Here is a 27,998-nt window from a genome sequence, read left to right on the forward strand (position 1 = left end):
TCTCAATAACCATACAGTTAATCTGTTCAGTACCCGGTCTCTGAATACTCTGACTTCCGTCCAGTGATTGCTTTATTATTCACAGTATCTCAACCAACCACATTCGTGGTGACACCATAGCCTTTGATGTTAAGAATAACTCATCTCCCTCGGGAAAAGCCACTCCGTGCAGCTCACCCTCTGCCTCCCAACTTTGCAGCCCATGTGCTCATTTCCTACTACCTGCTTCCAACAATTCTCGAGCTCTACATTCGCCTCGTTTATTGACCTCTCGTTCTTAGACAATTATTTAATATGCTCTCTTTCTCCAAACCTCTATTTTTCTTATCCATCATCTTTAGCTAAAGACTCATTTCCTATTTCTCTGAAAAATTAAAAATTATCAGAAGGCAACCTCCACACTCCGAGCACATGTTCCAAACTATCTATATACACACCCTGTTTCTTTCTAATTTATATAAACTGTCCCCACCTGGAGCCAGACTCTCAGCTTATCATACATCTTCCTCAACTGCATAGTTATTTTCCCTTTTTATCAACTCTCTGTAATTGACATAGTTATTTTCCCTTTTTATCAACTCTCTGTAATTGACATGCAAATATGTGGAATGTCTCATTTAAAAAAAAATGTTTTTTCCTCACATCACCCTTTATCTATCATTCTTAACTATGATTTGTTGTTTAGTTTTTAATGAAAAACTCCTTAAAAGAGGTGTCCACACTTGTTCTTTCCAGGTCCTCTCCACCTTTGACCTCATCCATACCAGTCCGCTGAATATATTCATCAAGATTACCAATAACTGCTGTCTTTTTAGATCCAGTGATGATCTTCAGCCCTCATCTGACTTGATCTAGTGGCACATTTGACACAGATGATCCTCTGAGCCTCCGTGACCACTTCTGATGGTACAGCCCTTTTCTTGGTTTCCACCTGCTCACTGGCCATTCCTTTAAGGCTCTGCTATTGCCTGCCCCTCATTTGCCTGAGTAAATGAGCAGCCCAGAGGCGGCTCCCAGACTCTATCCCCTGCTACCACAAGCAAACTCACAAATTCTTTGCCTGTGAAATCATCAATGCACCTGTGACATCCATATATGTATTTCTACACATAGTGTATTCAAATATACCAACCAGTGTGGTTCTTTGTATATGTATATGTAAGCCATATCATGTCTCTCTTTTTCTTAAAATGCTTAAGTGACTTTCCATCATCTCACCCAGAGCCAACAGGTTTAATGATACCTTGTAAAACACCCCCGATCTGTCCCCTCCATTACCTCTCCAACACGTCACCAACTGTGCCTCTCTGCTCACACTGCTGCATGCCCATGGCCTCTGCCTAGTTATTCGCCTAGCGTGGTAATCCTTCAGGATCACTGCTTGGTGTTCCCTTTGCCTGGAATGGTTTTCCCTTAAACACGTCAAGATTCATTTATCACCTCATCTAAAACCCAAAGTTACCCTCTCAGTGAAATCTTTTCTAAATGCCTTTTACCAAAAAGAACCCTCCTCACCACACACACACACAATGCCAAAGTGACTGCTATCCATTTTTACACTGCTCTGTTTTTCTCCAGGGAATTTTTCATCTTCTATGTGTATGTATGTGGTTGTCTGTGTATGTGTATGGATGTGTGTGTGTGTGTATGTGTGTGTTTTATTTTTTATTCCTCCCATTAAATATGAATTCCATGAGGGTGTGGGCTTCGTTTATTTACAGTTGCACCCTTAGACAATAAAGAAATATCTGGCATAGAGTGAATGCATGATAAACATGTATCGAATGAATAAAAGAAAGATTGGATCAAACTATAAGAATTCTTGTTTTGGGGAGAAAGCAATTTGGACTTTATTTAGTAACCAAGTGGGAGTTTTCATAGATTTAAAATGTTGACATATTAGAGTACCGCTTTAAAAGATTAACCAAGAGTACTCTACAGGATGGCATGGAGAGGCTAAAGGGATAGGAAGCAGTGAGAATGTTTTGCAACATTTAATTGACTAGATAGACATGAACAGGTAAGCTTTCCAAATATTAATATATGCAGGCAGAGAGACGATTCAGATACGATTTAAAAATCGTGACTGAAACATTTGTTGACTGTGCTAATACATATGTTTTCATGGATTTTTTTTTTAACATTTGTGTTTCACTTTTGAGATTAACATTCAGAGAAAACTCTTCCTGAAACTTTTGTGGAGACTGCTACCTCCCTGAATCCCAGTGTTCGGGAGTTTCAAAGCCCTGGAGAAAAGTATCTACAGGTTAGTTTCCTTAGCAGACCTGCCAATGGAGTGCAAAGTTCCCGATCTCTACAGCCTACGCCCAGCTCACACTTGCTCTAGTTGATGCTTCTCTTCTTTTCACATCTCTGGCCTCCACTTTAATTGGCTTTTCAGCCCTGGCAGCAGACAGTTGGTTCTCGGCCTACCCATTCATCTGAGGACTTCGCTCCTTTAACTGATAATGTCTAAAGCTCATCAGAGGGCACCATTTAGATGAACCAAGAGAAAAGCTTTTATTCAATAAGGGCTAGAGGGATTCTATTTAAACATATAATAGAGCTGTCAGTTTTCTTGATAATGGATTCACTTTTCCAAGCTACCAATCCAAGTCATGTTATATTTATAAACCAAAACTATACACATATATAGAAAATACATATAATTTATATTATACATATATTTTTTTCTTATTGAATTATTTTTGAGAATATAGACTATGTGCCTTGGTGTTCTGATTATTTCACTTTTTTGCCATATAATCTGTGCTCTCAGTGGATATCTAATAATTTTTTCTTTTTTTTTTTAGGCAAGGCAACCCTTGGTTGACCTCACAGATTGCAAGTACCTTGTCAGTTTACAATCTCTTATTTTTTATTTTATTTATTTTACACCTACAACACCTGGTCTTCCTAGGTGGTCTCCTATCCAAGTACTAACCAGGCCTGACCCTGCTTAGCTTCTGAGATCAGACGGGATCGGGCTTGTACAGGGTGGCATGGCCATAGACAATGTCTAATAAATTTGAACAAAACTGAGGAGAAAGAATGCTTAGCTTACCCTGTAACATTAGACAAATAATATTTAAAAGTGTAATGCCCTTTGTTTCCATACACAGACATACCCATTATCCGTAGAGTAGAATTTCTCACAAAGACAGTGAACACAAAGAAAAAATGGCATTAGGTCTTGTTTTCTTATCATTATATGTGCTTTAAGAAGATATAAATAATCATTAGCTGATTGTAATTTAACACAGGAAGACTCCTATAATGCCACTTCTTGCTCACCTCAGTGCCACCCTGCTCAGGCTATGATCCTTCCCTATACTGGAAAAATGTCATGACCCCATTGCTACCCTGTAGCTTACCTGTCTGGTTCCTTGACAGTAAAACCTTCAACGTATGCCACACTTCCATTTTAAAAATGTGATCATGTGATCATGTCATTTTGTAGACTAACAGTCTCTTGGTGACTCCTCTGTATTGGTCTAAGAGTAGGAAAACTCTTTCGATGAGTACATGAGGCCCGTTCCTAGTCAGGCCAGAAAATAAATGATGAAACTTCCTTAAAGATCCCTAAGTAGACTTTACTCTTTTACACAAACCTACATACTGTTCTCTTTCTGGAATGCCCATTTTGTTTTAGTTTAATTCTTATCATTTTTGCAATAATGACCAGTTCTTCCAGAAAGCTTCCACTGGCCTTTAAGTCTAATGCATGTGTTTCTCCACTGTGCAGACCTCAATCACACCGCCTTCCTTATTCTACTCTGCAAAAAATGTAGACTGTGTGGTCTTTCCCTTAAGTGTAGCTGCTGCTTTATCCCCACATCCTAGCACAGAAATCCAGAAATCCTCTTCCCTGCGAATGTCAACACATGGCACTCTCACCTCATCCAAGTTTCTCCTCGAATGTCAGGTTGGCTGCTCCCTGCCACCTCTTTCTAAAAAAGCAACCCCCTCCCTGCACAGCACCACTCTGTCTCCCTACCCTGCCTCGTTTCTCTTAGCATGTTCCGGAACTTTCTCAGGTCCTACTGAACACATCTGCTTCCCATCTCTCCAACTAGCCTATTAGCTTCAGAAGACCAGAGGCCATCTCTCTTTTCTGGAAAATATTTCCAGAACCCAGAATATTGTGGAACTCAATCACTTTCCATTGAAGGAATACATGTGAAAGGCACTGCCTTTAACCATCCCTGTTTATAAAAACAAGCATTCTATATAGATGTCTTCGTTAAGATAGTTCCTTCTTTCTTTGTCTCCCATAATTTGTATCTAGTGCTTCCTTTCACTAAATATAACTAATAGTGATTTTATTTTATATTTTAATCACTTAGAAAAGAGCAAACTGAAAATGATAACTTATCAAAGTCAAATCATCCTCCATCTCTCTCCCGTGAGATCGGTCTACGGGAAGTTCCATAGAGGATATTAGATATTATCCTATGACCTTAAGTCAGAAACACATTTTTACTACATTTTATCCATCAAATTAAATAAGATTAAATTGAAATATAATTATACTTCAATATGAAAATGCAAGAAAATATTTTTAATAAGAAAATTGAATTTTCTTATTAAGCTAGACTATGACATTTCAATCTTACATATTCCCTATGGTAATAGTTCCTTTTGCACTAGATACTTAGAATATCACATGTAATAGTCACAGCAAGAGAAAATTAATTGCAGGAGTGATGAATGGGACTGGGAACATGAAGAGCTTTTAAGAAAAGTATCTTTTTTGAATTTATTGAATGCTACACATTGTAACAAAAATTTTCAGAGGCTGCCTCACAAACTTCTTGTCCCATGAAAACTGAGTCATAAAGTCACTTTGTAAGGAAAGGCCAGGAGAGCCAGTCAGTGATCAGGGCGAGTATCCCTCAAAGTTGGAATCTTAGCTGAGGCAGGTCAGAGAGGGACTCTTCTGCCAGTTTGCATCTCTGCAGCCTGGCACTTGCTGTATTTAATGGTTCACCTGGGAGATGGAGAACTGAGAGTAGAAGTCAGATAGTGAAGGTCAGGGAAGGTCGGGAGGCTAAATTCAGAAGCAAAAGTGTCTCCATATTTTTATATCTTCCTGCATAAGGATAAAAATGATGAAAACATTTAATTGTGTGGATGACGTCTGAATTTTCAGGCTGAAGTTGCCCAAGAAAATATTATTTCGTATGTATTTCATGATATTTTCTGATAATTAAATATTTTCATTTAACTTGGTTCTGAGGGTGCTTATCACAAGGATGCTAGGTAAGGAGAGAATGTCCTATGAAATCATGAAATCGACTGCCTGAAGAGATCCATGAAATTTTTCACAGGTTAAGATATAGATCAAGGACCCACATGAATAAATAATAAATAGCAAATAGCAACTGTATTAAGTGACATAAAGACGAGGTGACTGGGGACAAACAGAGTGAACTGCAGCAGGAATCATGCAATCTGGGAGAACTGGAACCGATGAATGAGCTGATATTTGATAGCAGGATTAATGTGGTGAAGGAGAAGAGAATACCCTAGGCAAAAAGAACAATATTTAAAAGACACTAAGATGAAATAATGCGGGGCATATTCCAACGAGTGAAATACAGCCAATGTGACCAGAAATCAGAGCGCAAAGGTGAACTCAATAAAGCAGGAGATATAAAGAGGACCTGGCCCACAGAAGACTTCACAGACCAGCCATGAGAAGTGCTTTCAACGCAGGAGGATAAAAATCCTGCTTGGATCTCCATGTTTACAGACCCTGCTGGATACAGGACAGAGAACAGATGAAAAGAGAGGCAGACCAGTTTCAGAGTGACCAATTAAGAAGTCATTACGAACCAGGTAAAATGACTGCACTAGGAAATAGGCCACTAAGATGGAAAAGGTAACAAACTGGAAAAGTCCAGAGAAAGTAAAATTAAGAGGCATTAATGGTGGGTTTCATGGCGAGTGGTGACAACTAGATTTCCAATCATTTTTGACAAGTGATAAGAATAAGGGATAAGATTTCTACCAAGAACTAAGATCATGAGTTCCGTTTTAGACATGTGAATTTGGAAATATCTTCAAAAAAAACCAAGTAGAAATCAAAGTGGGTGATTGGGTGCATGATTCTAGATATCAGAGAAGAATTGTGGACTGGATACACGAGAATCCATCAATCCCATCAACAAGATGCTAACTGACATTCTCTGGCTACTCTAAAATCGCAGCTGTCTTTACCACTCTCATTCATTCTTTGCTTTACTTTTTCCACATTTATCATCCTATAAGAGATTACGCCATTTCTTTTTTTTTTATTATCATGTATTTTCTGTACCCCACAATTCCTAGAAAGTAAGCTTTCTAAGAACAGATTGCCCCGCCCCCCATTATATCACTATGGCTTTGAACAGTGCCTAGTAGAGAATAAGTACTCAATAAATAAATAAGTGCTCAATAAATATAACAGAAGGGAAAAAATCTCTAAAATACATATAACAGTATTTTGTATTAAGGTATTTCCAGTGCTTATCATTTTGACTCCTGCCAGACAAAACTAAAGATAAACAAAGGTAATTCTACCAGGAGTTAAACCAACGTGGCCCAACTATTTGTCTTTATTATGGACTGGCTTGATTCAGTAAATAAATTTAGAACATGGGTTCTTAATTTATGTGGACCTTCCTGGATGATGAGATTCAGAGGTCAATGCATTATGGATAAATGTGTAAATTAAGCAATATAATTTTAGCATATTTAAGCAGAGGAGTCCATCAAAAACCTGGCCACAAGAATATTTCTGAATGCACTTCACCATGCCAGATGCCTCTCCCCACTAAAAAAATAACCAATCTCACTGACCAAGCTTGCTGAGAATTGAATGTGCCTACTACACAGAGCCAGCTTCTCACTGTTTTAATCATACTGGGTGCATTTCTGCTTGAAACCAAATATTATCTATATGTTGATGAAAATAGTTCACATTTATAGAAAAACATCCTATAATGTGTAATTTTTAATTAAAAATAAATATGAACTATAAAGCATTTAATTGGTTTATTAGACAGAATTCTTAATGATGCCCTTTAAATATTGAAATCCCATAACTATTTTAATATTTGGTGCACACATAAAATCGAATAGGTCAATGTGGCTATTTTGAAATTTGAGAGAAATTTGGCCTTAGATTGCCAATAAAAACAGCGTGTAGTTCTCCCTTTTAAAAATATGGGACTGGGATAATTTAAATAGCTTTTATTTGGAGGATCATTTATCTCCCCTAGGGTTTCATCAATTTTCAGTTATTATTAACACCACAATGAAGAGTAAGATCGAGAGCTCCAGAGTCTTGGTCAGAACTGAATATTAAGCGAGTGATTTTCATAGAATTAGGATTCATAACTCTATGGATTTGGCTACTTGGAGCTCTCCAGCCTGTCAGTCTTTATAAGTACAGACAAGATAAGCCATACTGCCTCTCTTGCATAATACTTGTACTTATATATAATGCTGGGCTTGGAATTATCAAATTTTTAAAGAAATAAATAGAAAAAATTATTGTGTCCGGTATTTTACAACAGAGCGAGATACTCAGACGATGAGTCTGGTGGGCCCTGGAGGGTACACGTTAACTGTGGGGGCTGACCAGCTCTACATGTCAGCATAGCCAGCTGACACATAGCATCCAGACCGCCCAAGGCCATGGAAGACCATGAAGACCCATGCCCTCCGGAGGACACACAGGGAAAGCCTGTGACTGAGGTCAGGAAGCAGGACCATCTGTGTCCATCTGCTTCAAATTTATGTCCCCTGATAAAGTTCTATAGAAAAGTTTGTGGAAATTAAACTGTAAAGCTCAGGGACAGAAAAATCTTCAAGGTATATATTATCTCTAAACCTTCATCTTGCAAATAATGCTATGTTTTGTTTGAGGTCACTGGGGCCGCCTTTTGGAGTGAGGACAAATGTATATATAAATGCATAAATTTATTGTTTGAATTAAATTTTTTAAAAGTGCAGGAGACGTTTGCCTATAAGTAAAAAGGTAATGTGTACTAGTCACGATTCCCTAAATTAGTTTATTTCATTTTCTTAGTTCAGTAAATTTCAGTTTTAAGAATTACTGACACATATAAAGGATTTTTTAAATCACACATAAAAAGATAGATGTGGACAATGTGTACAAAGGTGTCAACAAAACCACCACACAGGAAGAAGCCTTTTCATCTTAACCCCAGTTCCACAGGACCCTAAGTATGAGTCGTGACTCAGCGCCCCCTACCGATGATAAGAGAACCAGGCAGCACGTTTTCTCTGCCACAGGTTCAGAAATAGCATACTTACACAGAGGTCAAAACTTCTGTGATCTCGGAGTTCTGGATCTCAGTCACGAAGAATGGGGACAATTTTTTCAGTGTTTAAATGTGTCACATGGCCTTCCTTCATAACATAATGCAGGATGCAGATATCAGTAAAACTAGGCTGCCTGCAACCTTATCTGTTGAAACTATATAATAACTCACATTCATGCTGAACATTACAATCTTTTTTTTTTTTTTGGTTGTTTCTGCACATCAATTAAGAAAGGAAGAACACCAAATACATTTTAGAAATATTTCCAACAAAAATGGTTAAGTATTAATAAACATATGGACATTGAACTATCATTTACCTAATTGTGTATCTCATGCAGTTTTTCTTGCGTCAGGCTATGGCATGACAGTTGATGCAAAGTGAGTAGCTGATCAATTAATTACCACCTGGCCAGTCGAAAGTGTAATTCAAGTCTGTATGTAACCAAGGATCTTATCTTGAATAAGTCAGTCTCCCTTCTCAAGGGATCAATTCTCTCTTCTTCAAAATTAGTATATATGTTGGGTTAATTTCTTTGTTTCCTTCTAGCCCAAATATTCTAAAATTATGTAACTTCAGGGAGCAAAAAACAACAAAATCCAATTACTTAAATGAGGTGTTGCTGCAAAATATTTTGAGCAAACACATTTTTGAAAAATGTCATTCTAAATATCCAAAATACAAATGAAAAACAATAGTGTGTGTATGGTGGGGGGGGACAATATGGTTACTTGCTAAGTAATTAAAATTAGCAAATCCATCAATTTATCTGCAATTACAAAATGAAGACATTATGACTTTAAACTTAATGAAGAAATAAAAAAAAACAGTAAATGTGCCTTTTGACACAACTGAAGGACATTCTTACCGTGTGCTTTTAAAGTCAATATTATAGTAAGAGTGGTAACCAGGCAAATAAAATTCTATTAACTGTCATGTTATTGCTGAATTCCACTAGACCACCTGAGATATTTAAAGAAGCCTGGGGCAGGAAAGGAGCAAAATTAAGCCATTCATCTTTTGACTAATTTTTTCGTGAAGCAGACAGGCCTGTGCAGGACTCCTTTCAGATAAAATATACCAAATGCTTTCCTGATGTCCAAAGTCATTTCAATCCGCATATTTCTGGTTCATAATTAACTGTCAAAATCATGATATTCTATTTAAGAGGACCACCTATTGAGGAAGAATCTTATGTTAGAAATTTGTGTATTCTCAACATTAATTTCCACAATATTCTGACAGATCATCCCTTTGAAATCAGATCTATGTGTGGTGAAGGTGTTTAGTCCCCACTAATAGACTCTGTTTTGTTAAGTGGAATCTTGACCCCCCTTTATGCCCATAGAGATATCTAGAATTCCAGCTATAGAAATAAATGTCTACAAATATAAAACTTAGGGTGAGAAAAGATGCATCAGTGTCAAACCTTGGTTTTGGTCGATTTTTGCCAATTTTTTCTGTTGGCTGTAAATCCTACTGAAAGAGAGAAGTGGAGCCATGATAAGATACCACTTCACCCACTAGGATGGCTATTGTTCAAAACAAAACAAAACAGAAAATAAAAAGTGTTGGTGAAGGTGTAGAGAAACTGGAACCCTTGTGCATTGCTGTTAGAAATGTAAAATGATACAGCAACTACGAAAATCGGTACTGTGGCTCCTCAAAAAATGAAATACATAATTACCACATGATCCAGCAATTCCAATTCTGGGTATATACACAAAAGAAGTGAAATCAGAGACTCTCAAAGATATCTATATACTCATGTTCAAAGCAGCCTTATTCGCAATAGCTAAACAGAAGAAGCAACCCAGGTGTCCACTGACAGATGAAGAGATAAAGAAAAGGTGGCATATACATGCTATGGGATATTATTCAGCCTTAAATAGGAAGGACCTTTGGATACACACTATTACAAGGATGAACCTTGAAAACTTTACACTAAGTGAAATAAACCAGTCGTAAAGAACTCCCTGTGAAAGCCAAGGACACTCAATCAGAATGGCAAGAAAAAAGAAGCCAAGTTTATAATAATAATTTAAGGAGCCTATGGGACACTATTAAAGGTCAAAATATCCATCTCATTGGCATATCTGAAAGGAAACAAGATGTTGAACAGCTATTTGAAGAAATAATGGAAAACTTTCCTAACCTGGTGAAGAAAATATATATACAACCCCAGGAAGCTCAGAGAATCCCCAAAACCAGGAATCTAAAGAGACTCACACCAAGACACAGCATAATTAAAATGCCAAATGTTAAATACAAAGAGAGAATTTTAAAGGCGGTGAGAGAAAAGCAGTTACAGGGAGCACTCCTAAGACTGGCAGTTGATTTCTCAAAAGAAACCAAGCAGGACAGAAGGGCTTGGTACAAAATATCTGACATGATGAAAACCCAGGATCTACAACCAAGAATACTTTATCCAGCAAAGCTATCATTTAGAGTTGAAAGACAGATAAAGAGCTTCCCAGACAAAAATAAGCTAAAGAATTTATCAGCACTAAGCCAGTATTACAGGAAATATTGGTGGGACTTCTTTTAGAAAAAACATGTAACAAAAACAGGAATAAAGAATGGTAACAGCTACATTCCTATCAATAAGTATCTCAAATAGAAAAGAATTAAGTGCTCCAACTAAAAGATAGAGTGAATGAATGGATAAGAAAACAAGATCCCCATATGCTGCCTACAAGAGACTCACTTCAGATTAAAAGACACACACAGACTCAAAGGAAGGGGATGGAAAAAAATACTGCTCTGATGGACCTAGAAGGTATTTAAGTCAGACAGAGAAAGAAAAACAGTATATGATTTCACTTATCTGCAGAATCTAAGGAATAAAAAGAAACAAACTAATCAAAAACAGACTCACAAATATAGTGGGCAATTTGGTGACAGAGGGGAGAGGGTTTGGGGGCTGGGGGAGAAGGGGTGAAGGGCTAAAGAAATACAAATTGTAGCTGATGGATGGTTACAGGAATGAGGAGCATGGCAGAGGGAATGCAGTTAGCATTAATACGTTGGCTGGGTGGAGGGTCAGGGGAGGGAGGGAGCAATTGGGGGTATCGTTTTATGAACTATATAGATGTCTAACCAATGTACTGTATACTTGAAACTAATTGAAATTAATAAATTAATTTAAAATAATAATAACAAAAATAAGAACTCCCTCTGAGGTTCTTAGAGCAGCCAAGTCCTAAAGACAGAGAGTGGAGTGATAGGGTTTCTGGGGTGGGGGAGGGAGAAATGGGGAGTGAGTGTTTAATGGGCACAGAGTTTCACTTGGGGAAGATGGAAAAATTCTGGAGATGGGTGCTGGTGGTATTGCACAATAATGTGAATGCACTCAATGCCACTGACCTGTACCCTTAAAAATGGTTGAAACGGTAAATCTTATGACATGCATATTTTTAATACATTTTTTAAAGAGGGGAGAAGTATGACCAGGAAACTGTTAGTGCTAAAACAAAACCCCCAAAACCCTAAAACATAAACTATTTCTTGCGCACACTTCATCTCACTATCCTAGAAACCTATAATCAATCAATTTTAGGTCTTTCAGATTGTTTGAGAAAGAATTTCTAGGCAGAAAAAAAAATGCACCCCTTCTCTTAGTAATAGAAAGGGCTTGTTTGTTTTGGTTTTATTTTGTTCCTTTTAGGTTAAATATAGGGCTCCCAAGGTGATCCTTACATTTCTAGATTTTTTTCTGCTTGTCCTAAGTTTGTGAACCTCCTCTTTGGGGCAATAGTTCGAGTCACCAAACAATGCACAGTTGAAAGATCATGTTCATCCAGAAAATGCGTCTGCCTGGCTTCCTTTGCAATGCCATCAATGGTCTCTGCTACTAGATGAGTCGTTGCATGTAAAACTACTGCCCTCATCTCGAAATTTATCTTCTGATTTGCAAAGGAGGTAATTTTACCTGGTTAATTTCAGGTAATATATTGGACCACTCTTTAGTTTATAGTTTGAAGAACTGAAAAGAAAGACATTGCAAGGTAGAAAAACCCTTTGCCCGTGTAGGCATATATTTTGCCTGCAAAATGAAAATAACTATTTCCTTTTTCTTCCAGCAAATCTGATTTCTCTACATATTATGAATAACTAAATCTACATAAGCATGTTTGAGAATAACTGGCTTTATCCTTTGCCCGCCTGACATAAACTATGCTTTTAATTTCCTCTATTCTTTGTTCGTGTTTTCATATAAATGTTCAATAGGGGTTTAAATCCTTTTCTCAAGCTTCTCTTTTGTCATGTTTCTAATTACCTAGCCTAATTGCTCAGAACCTTCAAGAGCTGGCAAAGTTTTTTAAAATAGTTTTCTTTAATTATGATTCTTTAGTGGGGAAAATGCTGCTAAACAAAAGTTAAAACTGAACACTGAATATCCATGTTAGAGGAGTAAAGAGAAGAAAATTAAATATTTGCTTTAAAAATACCCTAAGAAAACTGAAGGATATCTTATAAGCCACTTGACAGTATTAAAGACTCAAGATCCATGATGATCAAACTGATCTGATGAGAAGATTCATACAACTTATATAAGTATATATATAGAGAGAGATAACTTGCAGAATATATATGTGTGTACATATATAATATATATAAGTATATATTATATATGTCTGGATGTGTATGTGTGTATATATAACAGTCTATTGCATTCCTTATACATGCATAAGTCAGAACTGTAAGAATTATTGTTTATTTAAAATAGATATTTTCTGCCCAGTATTAGAAATTTAAAATCCTAATTCAGATTTCAAGATAAAGACAATTATCAGGAGCAGCAAAGGAATGGTTGACACCTTCTCAGTAGTTCAGTTTCTAACTGATTCCAAAATTTAAAAAAAAAAAAAGTAATTGACAACTTGTCAAAAAGTAGTGTTTTGGTACAACATCATTTTATATGCTTGTGTTCTTTAAAAAGATGTTAGTGAACAAAACTTTCCATTTAAAAATATAGATTTGCCCCACAATACAAAGAGAACTGTGTAGACATGCATACTGGAATCTGGCTGGAAACGGGGTGGTGCAGACTGGATGGATGGAATGCTCTCTACATTTCTAGCAATCCTCATGATAGCTAGCAGGTCCAGAAGAGATGCCGGAGAGCAGAGAAAGAGAAGCATGTGACAGCGCTCCTGTAGCGGTCAGCATTTGGGAGTGGAAGCCCAAAATGTGGAGAAATACGGTGTGAACTTAAGCAGAAAAGTAAAATGAGAGAAAACTAGAATTTGAAAAATAAAAATACTGTTAGGATGGACTGTCTGAGGAAGCACAGATGAAAATCAAAGCATCACAGGAACAAGTCTGATGCAGGAACAGAGACGAGACATGAGACAGATGGTAGCTGCAGCTGGTTAAGGTGGAGCGGGCAGGTTCAACTGTGATGGACCACGTGAGCTGGGGCCAGGCTAAGGTGCAAAAACAGAGTTAGCCAGCATAATTAACAAGCAGTCAAGGGCCACGAAGGTGTTAACATAAGAGAAATTAGTGTCAGAAACGTCGAATGACAGGCCATGGTTACCCACACATAGAAACTGGTGGCCAGCTTCAAGGCTAGCCACAGGAGACCAACTTGACAACACCAGACACTGGTCAGTGGAGAATTCTGACCTAATCAGTAGCACGGGTGCTTCCAGCCTGAAAAGCACCTCTGTGAGACACAGTAAAATGAGGCAACTCTCGGCGGACAGACACAACTCCACCAATGCAGAGCTGGGATAGAAACTTTATGCAAAGCAAAGGGCACGAGCACTCTCGGTGGACTCAGCTCGACAGCAGGTGCATCAGGCTGCTGTCCCGGTGTCTTTGTGCAGTGCTCACCAACTGTCCAGCCTTAGGCAGCATTCCTACGTCAAGCAAGGTTCCTGAAAGGTGGGCTTTCAATGGGAGCAGCACAAAGGAGAGCTTCAGTCTCGTGGCACTTGATTATTCAAGAAATACTTATTGAACAGGAGGCCTGACCCAAGAAATGTGCTTGGCTCTCACCCAGACACCACTTAGAAAAGGCCCCACTTCAGGGCGAGACCCTGGGTCGGACTGAAGCTGGAGAAGATGAGCAATCAGACATGGCCAGCTTGAGATAGAGAACGCTCCATCTAGCTAGCACCATCTGGAACTCCATATGCACTTCTATAAACGAAGGCTTTACTAGAACAAAGTGAGAGCTTATCGTTCAAAAAGGAAACTTTCCAATTTAAACATCTGGGGTAGAATTTTAAGTCATAGACCATAAGCATCCCCACCTTAACCTCTTGGTAGGTAGAAGTGACATACACTACCATAAAAGATAGTGAGGATCTAGGTTCTGACATTGTCTCAGCAACTGCTTAGCCATGTAGATATAAACACCATATTTAGTGTTTTTAGAGATCACAGACGATCCATAAGTTCCCTCCAGCTGTGTAATGCTCTCAATTGATAAGCTCTACTGGCCTATGTAATGTCTAGATGAGAAGTAACATTCAGACAGCATTTAAGCATTAATAGGCAGGGTTCTTAGCACCTTGAAAACCCTTTAAAGGGGCCACTTTTATTATTCTAATTTTATAGTTGAGGGAATTAATGGAGAAAGGGGTTATGTGAAAGCTGTAAAATGCCAGAGATTTACATGCGGGCAACCTGTCCCCAAAATCACAGCTTTAATTCAAAATGTCACTGCCCACCAGACTTTGTAGGCAGCAAAAATATTGTCCAAACAGCAGCTCGAGTGGAAATCTAATATGTACAAGTCAATGTGGAGACATTTCTGTTCAAGAGGGGGTACTGGGACAGGTGAGACAGAAGCCCAGACTACTGGCCGCTCTCTCCTCCTCCTCCAAGCTCCCCCATTCTAACAGGGAAAGGCTAAACATTACCAAAATAAATCCAAAGTAAATTATCTCTAATTCCTTTGAATTTTTAATATTTTGACTAGATAACCATAGATTACACATGGTCGCCTTTGTTTAAAGCATAATTATTACCTTTTGTATATCTATCCAGGAAATAAAAAATAATAAATCCTGTTTTATAAAAAATGATATTTTTGCAGATTCTTCTTGTCAGGATGAAAGATGAATATTATCCTGCAGTTGTGCTTGCTACATTGCAATTATTTTCCCAGCAGTATATTAATTAGCCAACTCAGTAGTCTAGAACTCTTTGATGCTCGGTAATGAGATTAATAATAGATTCCTATCAACCCTCCCAAAGCTACAACAGGCACCAAGTACTTCTAATCCGTATTGCCTATATGTGACATGAAAAAGCTCTTCAGGCGTCCACAGCTAAATGGAGACCATCATGTTCAGAACACCGTGATGTCTAGAGCTCACAAGAGGAACACCTATGAGAACAGCATTCCGATATTCTTCGCTACACCTGGTGTACAATGGATTGGCTTATTTAAGTCGTGCACATGGGGTTCCAAGTGCTTTCTCTGTATGACTAATCTGATGCTAGCTGTAGCCTAATGGACTGCAGTCTCTAAGAAACGCATGGACTGTCGAGTTAGAGGCACTGGACACACAGATGGTGTGTGCTGAGAAACATCTACTCTAAAGAGAAAATATCAAGAACCTCTCTTCTTGAGGCATTCGTAATTTTCTGAAAATGGTTTTACATGAAAAAAATAATGAATCACATCTAAAAATTAAAGCTGGACTATGTACTGTAAACCTTCAGTATACATGTACACACAGAAATACTCAAATCCACACTTATCGGATACGGAGTGCTTCTCCCTTATCCAGGTCAGGTATAATCACTTCCTTTTTTAAATGTCTTACACACCTTTACTTGGGCCTTGGAAGTATGCTCCCAACTATATCCCAGTCATCATGTCAGAATCCCAGTGGGGTTGCCATCTCCCTTGGCCCCTGTCTGAGGAGGGACCCACACAAGAAATTGGATTTTCCATACCGATTACATTCTGCAGCTGCTTGGAGCAGGGGCATTACAAACATGAATTTTAAAGCTTTAGCTTTTTATTTCCTTACAAAATATGGGACATGGAATCCACATTCAGTATAAAAGCAACCATCGTAAGCCTAACCGCATACTACTCATCAGCAACAATGTAATATTTCTATTTTATTATTTTTTTTAAATCTATTTGCTCTGTGGTTGATAGAATTTGCAGATGTGGAACCAGAGGAGACAGAGAGCTGACTGTATAACATCACCTCAAGCCACTTTCTCAAAGGGTAAACTTTGCTTTTACACCAAAAGGAACATGTGATGTTTGTAAAACTCCAGAGATGAACGTTTCTGTACATTTTTTTTTTTAACACCAATACTGTAGAATAGAGGGGAATCTGCCCGTCGAGATTTCCTCAAAGAAGCTAAAAGAATAATGCCTAGACCTCTTTGCTACCTGTTATTTCTGTCCCAGGAGAAGCTATAAGAAGATTCGGAACATTTCCCTGCTTGTAGTTCTAGAGAGCTTGGTGTAGAAATTGATGCTAAACCACGAAAAATGCACGTACGTCGGCAGATTGCAGTATGTGTGGCTTGATGCGTGAGTTTACGTGGATGCGTAGGTGCTACTGCGTGTGTGTGTGTGTGTAGGTTGGTAGGTAAGTAGTGGAATTGGGGTAATAAGAGCCATAAATCTTATTAGAAAGAGGGAGGCTATGCTGTCTTCCCTTTCTTCTGCATCCTCCCTTTGATACCGTGGTCATCTTGTCCCGTAAGACGACACCGATACAGTTTGATGAGAAAAATGAGGCCGGCATTTTTCAGAGCCAACCTCTTAGTGCATTCTACAGTTATTATTATGTTATTTTATACCCGACATTTGAATGCAATGCATTAAATTGACAATATTAAGTGCACTAGAGAGTTCTAAATGTCCGCGAGGTTGCCGAACGACAGAAAGGGACCAAAGAAACTTTCCAGCCTGTGAGACTTTAAGTGCAATCCCAGAAAGGACAGGTTTTATTACCGAGTCAGACTCCTGAATTAAATAACAGTTCTCTGCAACTGCAAATGGCATCTAAACCAGAAGTCGCTCTTTTAGGAAAGTTTTTGTTGCTGCTGTTGAACTTTCCAGTGCCCCCTGATGTCAAGTGCATGCTCTACCTGTCATCTTCAGCACAGCATAAAGGGTCCTTACTCATCAGACTGCATGCATGTTTACCAACTGTCCCTGGAGTTACAAGGACATAATATGAGCTTCTAGTACAATTGCAGGGCCAGAAACTGTGCCTGTTTCCTCTGCTCCTGGCCTACTGATTTGCTGACTTTCTTCAATTTTATTTATTTGCTTTAACGCAAGGTTAAGAAAACTTTTTGTATTATTAGAACCTTAAATATATAAACATGCTTTGAGAGGCTCTAAAAGAAATATGTAGTTCAACTTTCTATGGTTAATTGTTTTAAGTGTATTTTATTTTCACAGAACCCTCTTTTGAAAGGAAATATAGATTAATATTTCTCAGAATATTACTATTCTGGAAAGAGAGCTTGGGAAATTCTTGGTTAGGCCTCTGTGTCCCATTGAAATTCAAATGAGGGAATATATTAAACTTTATCATTTTTCAAAGTATAAATTTCATTTATCAAATCTTCCTCTAACAGATTTCAAAGAATGGAGGCTGGAGAGAATGTGGGGATTCTGGTGTTGGCAAAATTTTAAGCCTTGGCCTCATGTACAGTTTTGCTTTGTACAGCAGGTGGTGGTCAGAAGAATATATTTTATATCAAGGGACAGAGCCCTCTGATTCCACCTGGAACTGTGAACATTTGAAATCACGTTGGCACAGATCATCGGTTTACCAAAATCAAAGAACTCTGTGGTTTCTCTATGTGGTTTATTAGTATTGTGTTAGTTGTTTTTTTGTGTATTAACATTTATATATATAATGTTTATGTCACCCGTGTATAATAAGTAAATTATAAATGTTTTCAAGTCATCTCAATGACTTAAAATTATGATGTTTAGTTGGAGTTTTAATAATCTTGGTTTTTCAATTATCATTACTATTACCATTATTGTCTCCTCAGCACCACGATCACCACAAATATTCCTGGGATTTCCTGTGATCACTTAGTTGGTGTATCATAGGTTGAATCGTATCCCCCAAAATTTGTATGTTAAAGTCCTACATCCCAGTATCACAGAATGTGACTGTATTTGGATAGAGAGTTTTTGAAGAGTTAGTTAAGGTTAAATGAAGTCATTAGTGTGGGCCTTATTCCATAAGACTGATCTCACTATAAGAAGAGATTAGGACACAGACAGAGGGATGATCACGTGATAACAGCGTGAGAAGGCAGCTGTCAGAAAGCCAAGAAGACGGGCTTCAAGAGAAACCAAACCTGCCGACACCTTGATCTTGGACTTCCAACCTCTAGAATTGTGAAACAATAAGTTTCCATTATTTAAGCCACCCAGTCTGTGCTGTTCTGTTATGGCCGCCCCAGCAAATCATGCAGTGGTTATATAGGCCATTTCCTATCTACCCCTCCAAACCCAGCCTCTCCCCTTCTCCTGTTCCGTACGAGCTGGTCTTTGTGAATGGCTCTGCCTACTCAGTGGCTCCAAGCTGGGTTCAGTGAAGGAGGCATCAGCAGAGGACCCGCATCAGAAAGAGAGCAGGACAGGCCCTTGGGCTCCTGGCTTCTCCCAGCCACACACATCCTCAGGTGTCCACAGCTAATGTCTACTAACTCTCAATGTCAGCTTCAGGGTTTCTAATCTCCCTCTACCAGCCCCTTTAAGTCTAAGGCTGGTAAGATGCGTGTCTGCTGCCTGCCCACCTCAGGGTGCTTCCCTGTGTGTACTTAGCCACATCTTTGTACACAGCCCCTTTAAAACTAGCTAGCCTCAGTGACTCCATCTGAGCCTGTTAGCTGCTCCTGCCAGGACGCTAAAGTAGCTGTTTAGTGGATGTGAAGGAGATAGTCCACTCTCAGCAAGACCAAATCAAAACGGTCAACGTTAGTTGATTGGAATGAATACTTTAGGGTAATACATTGTCTCTTTTTTCTTGTTCCTTTATACATAAATCCATAGTGCCTTAAATAGATGGCACAATCAATGAGTAATTAGTGAGTAGCTATCTTGCAATGCCTTTTAAAGATGTTCATCTGCTAGAGTTGGTGCTTTCAATCTCCTAAATGTAACTGCAGGTTACTCTGAGAGATCCAAAAGGCAGAATTAATGTTAGCCTTTCTTAATTCACATGGTCTCAAAATGTTTTCTCACTCAGCCTCACTCTATTTCTCTCTCTTTTTCCTACAGAGAGTGGAAAGGTGTTCACAAATCTAGAAAAGTGAAAAATTTGGCTCAGTAAATGTAATTTATAGTAAATATTATATTAACTCTTATTTCAGTTCCGTGAAATTAAGACTGTTAAATTATACCATAAATGGTACAAAATAATTGCCATACAGACTCTAACGCAAAAATGAATCACTCGCCAATTTTAACTCTATGTAATTTCTTTATCCGATTTCAAGATTTTTAAAGTTTTATGATTTTCATAAGGACATTGTCAATATATTGTGCTAAATGTTCATAATTATTGCACCTCTGCTGCCATCTAGACTTTAAGGGAAAGCACTGCAGTCAGACTTCTCAGCTGAGATGATGCATGAAAATGACATAATGCATAAGAGAATGATCTGTCTGGTTGCATTAATGTTAATGTACTCCTGCAAAAATTTTTATAAGAGATTTACAAATAAATGCATTTAATTATTGCTTAATATAATATACCCAAACTTGGTTTACTAGTTAACCTTTAATGGATGACGAAAGTGGAGGAAAATATACATAAAATAATGAGGCAACATATTATTTCAAAGTCTTAAGTCGAATAAGCAACACTATAAATTAACACGATCAATTAAGTTTTATAGCACATGCCTTTACTCTTCTAACGTTGATCTCTTCAATTAATTAATCTATAACCATTAATTGCTCTTATAATATATCCACCCCCATCCATTAAATATTTGTAGATTTCATTAGGAAGCACAGAAGGAAGCTATTAAATCTCAGGCTCCGGAGAGAGTCGGCACCAGGTTCAAGTCTGAGTTCTGATGCTTACGGTCTATGTGAACATGGGCTAGTCGCTCAACTTCTCCGAGTGTCATGCTCCTCATCAGTAACAAGGAAATGATAGCATCTGCCGGGTTTCCAGGGTGGGATCTGATGGCACACAGGTCTGTGCCAGAATCGGTGTTCAGGACAGGCTAGATACCATCTCTTTCAGCACATAAGCTAGGAGTCTCACTAAATCTTCTGCAATCTTCCCCTACACCATTATAAAGATGTGTCCGATATTGCCCCTGTATTATCTTTGTTGTCTTATTTTTCTAATGAGAAACTTAATTCACATTTAACTTACAAAATTCAAACACTGCAGAAATTTAAAAAACAAAAAAAAATTAAAAATTAAAAAAAAAAAAAACAGATGTTCAAGCCCTTGCAAATTCATCCTCTCGTCATCCAAAAAAAGAGAGATCCACTGTCAATGCACAATGCACATCATGCTATTTTATTTTTACTGTACATCTACTGGCACAGATTTTATTATTTTTCTGCCAACAGGATCATTCAATGCATTCTACGGTGAGCCTTCTCTCAACTGTAACCCCCTGCTCTGAATCCCACTCAGTTTGACGTCTATCCCAGCGTGTTTTCACATCTAAGAATTAGACTTGATTCAAGAAACACTGATGATGCAAAATGCTTTTGGAAATTTGGAAATAATGGAAATCTCTTACAGTAACGGAGACAACGCCGACATACACTCCAGACTTCAAATGCTGCCTCTCCTCTCTCGCTTTCTTTCTCCTCCAGCCCCTGCAGGCCCCAGGCCTGAGCTGTCCCCGACCCCTGTTCACAGGTGTCCCCTGCTGCCGACTGCCTCTTTCCTTCCTTAAAGCAATTTAGCTCTCTATTGTCTTATCTCATGAAAAGATTTCCTGTACATTCTCCTCAAAATATGCAAGAAGAGTTGAAGGGTCAAGGGTGGGGAATTGCAAGCATTTATTTTTATTTGTTTGCTTTTATTACATTGCATTTCAACAAACTTTTTCACTAAAAAAAAAATATTTCTTGGGTATCGTAACAACCAATTTTTTTTTTTTCTCATCAGGAAAAAGATGGAGAAGACTGAGGGAATATACAAAGGAGAGTCACCTGCTCCCAGGGTATATCGACAGGAGGGAGCCATTGGCAGCTCTAGGCCACCCAGCAAGGGGAGGCAATGGAGTTTTAGATGCCTAGAAAATGCCTCCCTTCTAACCTTAGGGTTTAGCCAGGTCAGAAGAATTCATTCCTGGACCTTCCCTCATCCTGCCGTCCCTTAAGCAGAACCTAACTGCACAATGGAACAGAGAGTTCTGCAGAGAGGGAAGGAAATAGAAAGGAGAAAGGATGTTGCAATTGAAGAATGCGCCACACAGCTTTCCTTCAATGTATGCAGTACACGTAGGATTCTTTCCAGCAATTGCTTCTCCTAGGCCAAGACGCAGAAAATATATAGTCTATCTTCTGTTTTTTGTTTTGTTTTTGTTTTTAGGCGAAGCAACCCTTGGTTGACCTCACAGATTGCAAGGACCTTGTCAGTTTACAATCTCTTATTTTTTTTATTTTATATGCCTACAGCACCTGGTCTTCCTAGGTGGTCTCCCATCCAAGTACTAACCAGGCCTGACCCTGTTTACTTTCCGAGATCAGACGGGATCAGGCTTGTTCAGGGTAGCAGGGCTGTAGACCTATTTATCGTTTCTTTCTAAATTTTCCTCTTTAGTGAGCTCCGGATTATTTAAAAGAAAATGAGTCTGTTTTTTCATAGCATGGATTTAATTATCTAACATGGGCTTGGCATAACCTAAAAGTTTGATAAACTGAATTGTACCTAAACCTATACAATACAGCTTTGTTAAAAAAATCATGTATTCGTAATGAGAACAAAGAGATATGGAAAAAGAGAAAAATGAAGAGAGAGAGAAAGATGGAGAAAGAAATATTAGGGGAGAAAAGAAAAACAGAAAACTACATACAGGTGGAGGAAATTTTATAAAACTGAAGCAGAGGTCCGTAATTTGAATCAGAAATCCAAAATTTACTAAAATAATTTATACGACAGAAAGATAAAAGGGTAAGGATTGGTGTGTGTGTATCTATAAAATAGATCTGTATTAACTTTAACATCTGCTGAAATGCACCAAATGGAAATGTCCATGGCCTTGATCATTACTATGGGAAAAAATTACAGTTATACCTGGGATTCCACTAAATTTAAACAAAGTATCCCCCCTACAATCTTAGGGGAATTACGGAATATAGAATAGGAGACAACCAAGTATTCCTTACCTTACCGGCTGGAACTATAGTCTTGCCTAAATCTCCATGATCATAACATGCATAACCCTAAAATACTACATACTGGACACAAACAATATGATGCAATGAGTAATAAATTAAAATTAAATTAAGTGTTTGGCTCTCAAGATGGCTTTGACTATTCAAGGTCTTTTGTGCTTCCATACAAAGCTGATGATTTTTTGTTCTATTTTTTTTTTTAAGTGCTGATGTAATTTTGATGGGAATTGCATTTCATCTGTATAATGCTTTAGGTAATATGTCATTTTTACTATGTTGATTCTTCCAATCCAACAACACGAAAAATCTTTCCATTTCTTTGTGTCTTCTTTGATTTCTTTTAATAGAGTCTTATAGTTTTCATTGTATAGGTCCTTTGCATGTTTTGTTAGGTTTATTCCTAGGTATTTTATTCTCTTTGTTGCAATTGCGAAAGGGATTTCTTTTTTTTTTCGTTTTTTTTCTGAAAATTCATTGTTAGAGTATAGGAATGCTATGAATTTTTGAACATTGACTTTGTATCTAGAAACTTTACCATATTCACTATTTCAAATTGACTTCATATAGTCAGATTCCATGGACCTATTCCCCTGCCCCGCATTAAAATAGTTAATACAATCCCGTGCAAAATAAGATGTTTGAGGATGGAAACCCACTATACTACATCTGTTTAGAAAAGGGGTAATTATCCTCACTGATTCTCCATGTAACAGCCTAAATCAGTGACCCACAGGGGGCTAACTATAACCTTAACACTGTGGCCCTACCCATGAGGGTCCCCATATAGTCCCAGACGAGATCACCACTCTCCTCAGCCCCCTGACTACCTGGGGAGTCCCTTGGAATAAACTAAGGGAGCAGCAATGAGAGGTCACACACTTCACTGCTGACATCATCACCATGCTCACTGGAGAGCTGCAACTTCTTAGTCCTTCACTGAAATAACTCTGACAAAGGACAAACACAAGAGTCAGCACAAATGGCCAAATGTTATGCTATAACCTTAGCAAAGATACCCTGCCAACAACCAGCCTCATCTGAGCATTTCTGCTGATCCTTGGGCCATTGCCAACGATCTCACTGTCTTGACTGGCCAATGGCACCAGTGACAATATCTCATCCAAGGATGCCCATTTGGGGGTAAAGAATTCTGGAAATTTCTTGCCGTGCAGATATTCAAAATATAAGTTAAGGTTACCTATCTCTCTGTACATATCAAGCCACAATACGAGTTCTCACCAAGTCACTCCTTATTCTCTTTGGAGCCCACACATCCTCAATAGTGACTCACTTCACTTCCCAGAATACACAACACTCTGAAACGAGGCATTGAAAAGAAATTCCAGTTCTCTTATTGGCCTCTGGCCACAGGCCTCAGAAGTACAACCATGAGTTACTGAAACAAGTTCTTACTCCACTCCATAAAGCATGGTACGCTTTCCTCATCAAACAAACATCAGGAATAAATACTAATAAAGAGTTTGATTTCATTTTTTGATGTTTCAGTGCTACCATCTTTCAGGCATCACCCTTTCTCTTCAGCTGAACATCTGGGCGAGTCAGTAAATTTAGGGTGCTCCCTCCTTAGTGCCTATGGAAGTTTAAAGTCACATAAGCCTTTAGAGTCTACGGGACAACTTATTAAAGACTGTCGATAGTTTATACAAGTTAGTCAAGAAGCCATTCTCAGTGGTGGTAGAAGGAAGTGCTTCTACTGACATGATATGAAGAAATGACAAAGCATGCGCACATGCCTTTGGTAACATTCAAGGGAAAAAAAAGATCTTATTGGTTAAGAGACAAGGCCATATTTTAGCTAAGGCTTCGGGTAGCATGCTGAACTCTTTAAGCCTGGATTTCCTCATCTATGAAACAGGGAATGTGATCCTGCCTACTCAGGGCTGATTTGAGAATTAAGTGAAACAGAATATCTATTCAGAAGAATGACTAGCAGATAATAAGAAAATAAATTGTCATCAGGACGCAGTGCAGGAATGAAAACTCCCCGCACATGGATCAGCCCCATGCTCTCCCAGGTGTCCAGCTACGATACCGTATTTGAGTAATGCGGCTGCTGGTTCTTCAATACACACAGTTCTAATTGCATCAGAAATGTGAGATTTAAGTTATTTTGGAGGATGCTCTCCCAAGTGCACGCTGAACACAGGTGACATTTGATATACAGGGAGAATGAGCGGTAGCATTTTAGGAGGATCACTGCGCCTCTTACACAGAGAATGGGTGTAATGGTTTTAAAAACATGCCTTTGAACATTTTAATGTGCCTCCCTTTAAGAGATGGAAATTCGTTTTCCTCTTTTGAGTGTGGTCTAAATTTAGTGACTCACTTCTGATGAAGAGATACAGTGGAAATGATAGTCTGTCACTGCTGAGATTAGCATATGCAAACACTGCAGCTTCAACTTATGGTTCACTCACTTTTTATCAGATCACTTACTTGGGGGAAGCCAAATGCCAGGTCACGATGGGCAGCCCCTGGAGCAGGCCCATCTGAAAGGAACCGCAGTCTCTGACAAATGGCCAGAAAAACACTGAGACCTGAAAACCACCATGGGAGTGAGATTGGGAGGGCATCCTCCACCTCTGAACCTTCAGATGAGACAAAAGCCCTGATTGACAGCTATGCTACAACCTTGGGAGACCTCATGTGCCAGAGGAACCCAACTCCGCTGCTCCCTGGTTTCTGACCCATGAAATTGAAGTGATAAACCTTTGTTGCTAGGATTTACAGGTAATTTATTGTACAGCATTAGGTAAAAGCACAGATGGCCTAGAGTTTCCTGGATTAAAGTAAGTGTAAAAGAAATCGAGAAACTAGATCAAATAGAGTCACTAGAATGAATAGAAAATACCATTTACGAAAGATTAGAAATATTTAGCCTGTACATACATATATAGCACATACGTATAAACAATATATCAGGAGATAATGTGTATTATATCCATTATCAGGAAAAATTAGTAAATAAATTTTCATGTCCTACTAAAGTACAGGTATGAGTGCTAGAAAGAATCACAATTACGCAAATTGCTGACCCAATTTGAATTTAAAAATTACAGTAGTTCGCAATTTCACACTGTGCCAAATCAGCAGCTCCAATGACAGGGCAGCAACCTCAATAATGTGTACTAAGAGTGACAATATACAGCAAATTGCAACCATAAATTTGTGAACAAACATACTTCATACAATAATGAAATTCTGCTATGGCTCAGAGATAGGGGAAAATTTCAAGGAATCACCAATAACGTCTTTATCTGTCATTAAAAAAAAAAAACATTCTGGATATTGGATGACAAAGGTTTTTCCATGTGTGACAGTTAGAGAAAACTTGGGGGATAATGGCCATAGTTCAAAAATGTAAGTGTTATCAGAACACGAATGGCAACCTGACACCATAAAACTATTAAATGAACGATAAAACTTTAAAAGGAGTAACTTCTAATGAGGAACGGAATAATCAGTTCATAAATTTTATGGTTCTGCAATTAGGTTGTGGTTGACAGCGCAGGCTAGAGATTGAAACTAACGACTCGGGATAACCGAAAACATGAGAAATCGCAACTCATGTTGGTTAGAGAACTCCCTTAATGGACACGAATGTAAATGTCTACAGTCAAAAACGGCTCACCACATTACAGTGTACTGGATAGTCTGTATCCTAAGAAATGTAACATTTGTTTTTGGACAGAGATTATTTAGAAGTATCCCATGTCCTCATGGTTTCATTTTCTAAACAGAGATTTTAAGAACCCATGCTCCGGGGAACTACCGACATTGAGGGGTCAGAATCCCATGCATACAGCATTGCAGACGTTGCCAAGGTAACTCTCCATGACTACATGACAAAGAATAAGTTAAGTGTACTGAAGAAGATACCTATTTATCAATAAATAATTGCCCATCATTCTATAAAGCTGGTTTTTCCATTGTACAATTTTGTATGTGAATGTCATTTTCTGAATTTTCCTTTTTTTTTTTTTGAATGTTTCTACCAGTTAATATGTAATCAAAATGGTTGTTTCTTTTTAGTAAACTTTGAAAAACATGTTGCCATTTTTTTCAAGGACTTTGTGGGGCCACTGGGATCACAAATAGAACTTGTTTATGAGACAAATATAGAGACCTCATAAAACTTATGCGAAGGCCTACCTAAGATTCCAGAACATTTTAAATCCCACCATTTATGTTCTATCTTTTTACTTGTCTTCTTGGGCCATTGGGTACATCACTGGTTCTGTTGGAAGTTTTGAATTACATGTGAAGGGAAGAAAAATGCCGAAAGCTGTAAGGCTTCGTGGCAGGCAGTAAACAAGGACAAATCAGGCTGAACCCTTGGAGTATAGCGCAAAAAGGTCTACGGCAAGCTGAAGCATCCAGCCTTGTCTTCTTCAGACCAGGGTTTGTATTTCTGTTTATCAGCTAAATACCCATATCATCTCGAGCGTGGTCTTAAGACATTCTGAACCACAATTTCTTCATCTGTAAAATGGGAATATTAAGTACACACCTTGAAGAATTGTTGAGAATATTATGAGAGGTAACATCGTTGAGGTGCTCTAGCAATCAGCATACTGCTGGCCGTAACTTATATATACTGCGTGTGTATGTATTCATATATATGTACAATGCATTTGCTATTATATTATCATACATCATCATCAGTGGCATAATTCATATTCTCAGTCATCACTACTATGAATAGATGTTACTGTTTATTTTGAAGTCATAAAGAAGCTGAGTTGTTGAGAATTTAAGTAATTTGCTTCTATTTCCACAGCCAGGTAGTGGCTGAACTACAATGTGATTTTAAGTTTTTTTTCTGACACAAAACTCATGCTTTTTTAATGTACTATAACCCTTCTATCTTTCCTTTTAGAGGCAGAGCAGAAGACATCAATTCCTCAGTGTACAGCCTAGATAGGTTGACGGTGAGGTTGTCAGAAGAGATATAAATTACTCAGATAGTTATCTTTTAAGTAGAGAGACTTTATACTATCGTTAAATTATCCTGAAGAGTGACCAGAAAATTAAGGTATGATTATATATAACATCTATATATTTCTTAAAGTCAAAACAAATGACAATCAAAATATGCCAATTGTTGTCATGGCAAAATGGTATTATGGAAGCTTAAAAAATCGGGGATATATATATTTATAATAGTCTTTTTCACCATCTGTCTCACAAGTGTCAGACTTACTTAAATGCCTGACATGCACAGCTGGTGATAGGCTGCTGTCATTCATCGGCATACATGCCACATGCCAGTTGCTTGACCGGTGCTAATTTGAGGAGCCTA

At 38.2% G+C, this 27,998-nt stretch overlaps 2 pseudogenes; both read right to left on the reverse strand.

The window, feature by feature from the left end:
- Positions 1–2,895: 2,895 nt before the first annotated feature.
- LOC120619348 (uncharacterized) lies at positions 2,896–3,014 on the reverse strand (annotated as a pseudogene).
- An 18,932-nt stretch (positions 3,015–21,946) lies between these two features.
- LOC120619417 (uncharacterized) lies at positions 21,947–22,065 on the reverse strand (annotated as a pseudogene).
- Positions 22,066–27,998: the final 5,933 nt, after the last annotated feature.

The sequence above is a fragment of the Pteropus medius genome, unplaced genomic scaffold, assembly GCF_902729225.1.
Source record: "Pteropus medius unplaced genomic scaffold, Ma_sr-lr_union100, whole genome shotgun sequence".
Classification (NCBI taxonomy): domain Eukaryota; kingdom Metazoa; phylum Chordata; class Mammalia; order Chiroptera; family Pteropodidae; genus Pteropus; species Pteropus medius.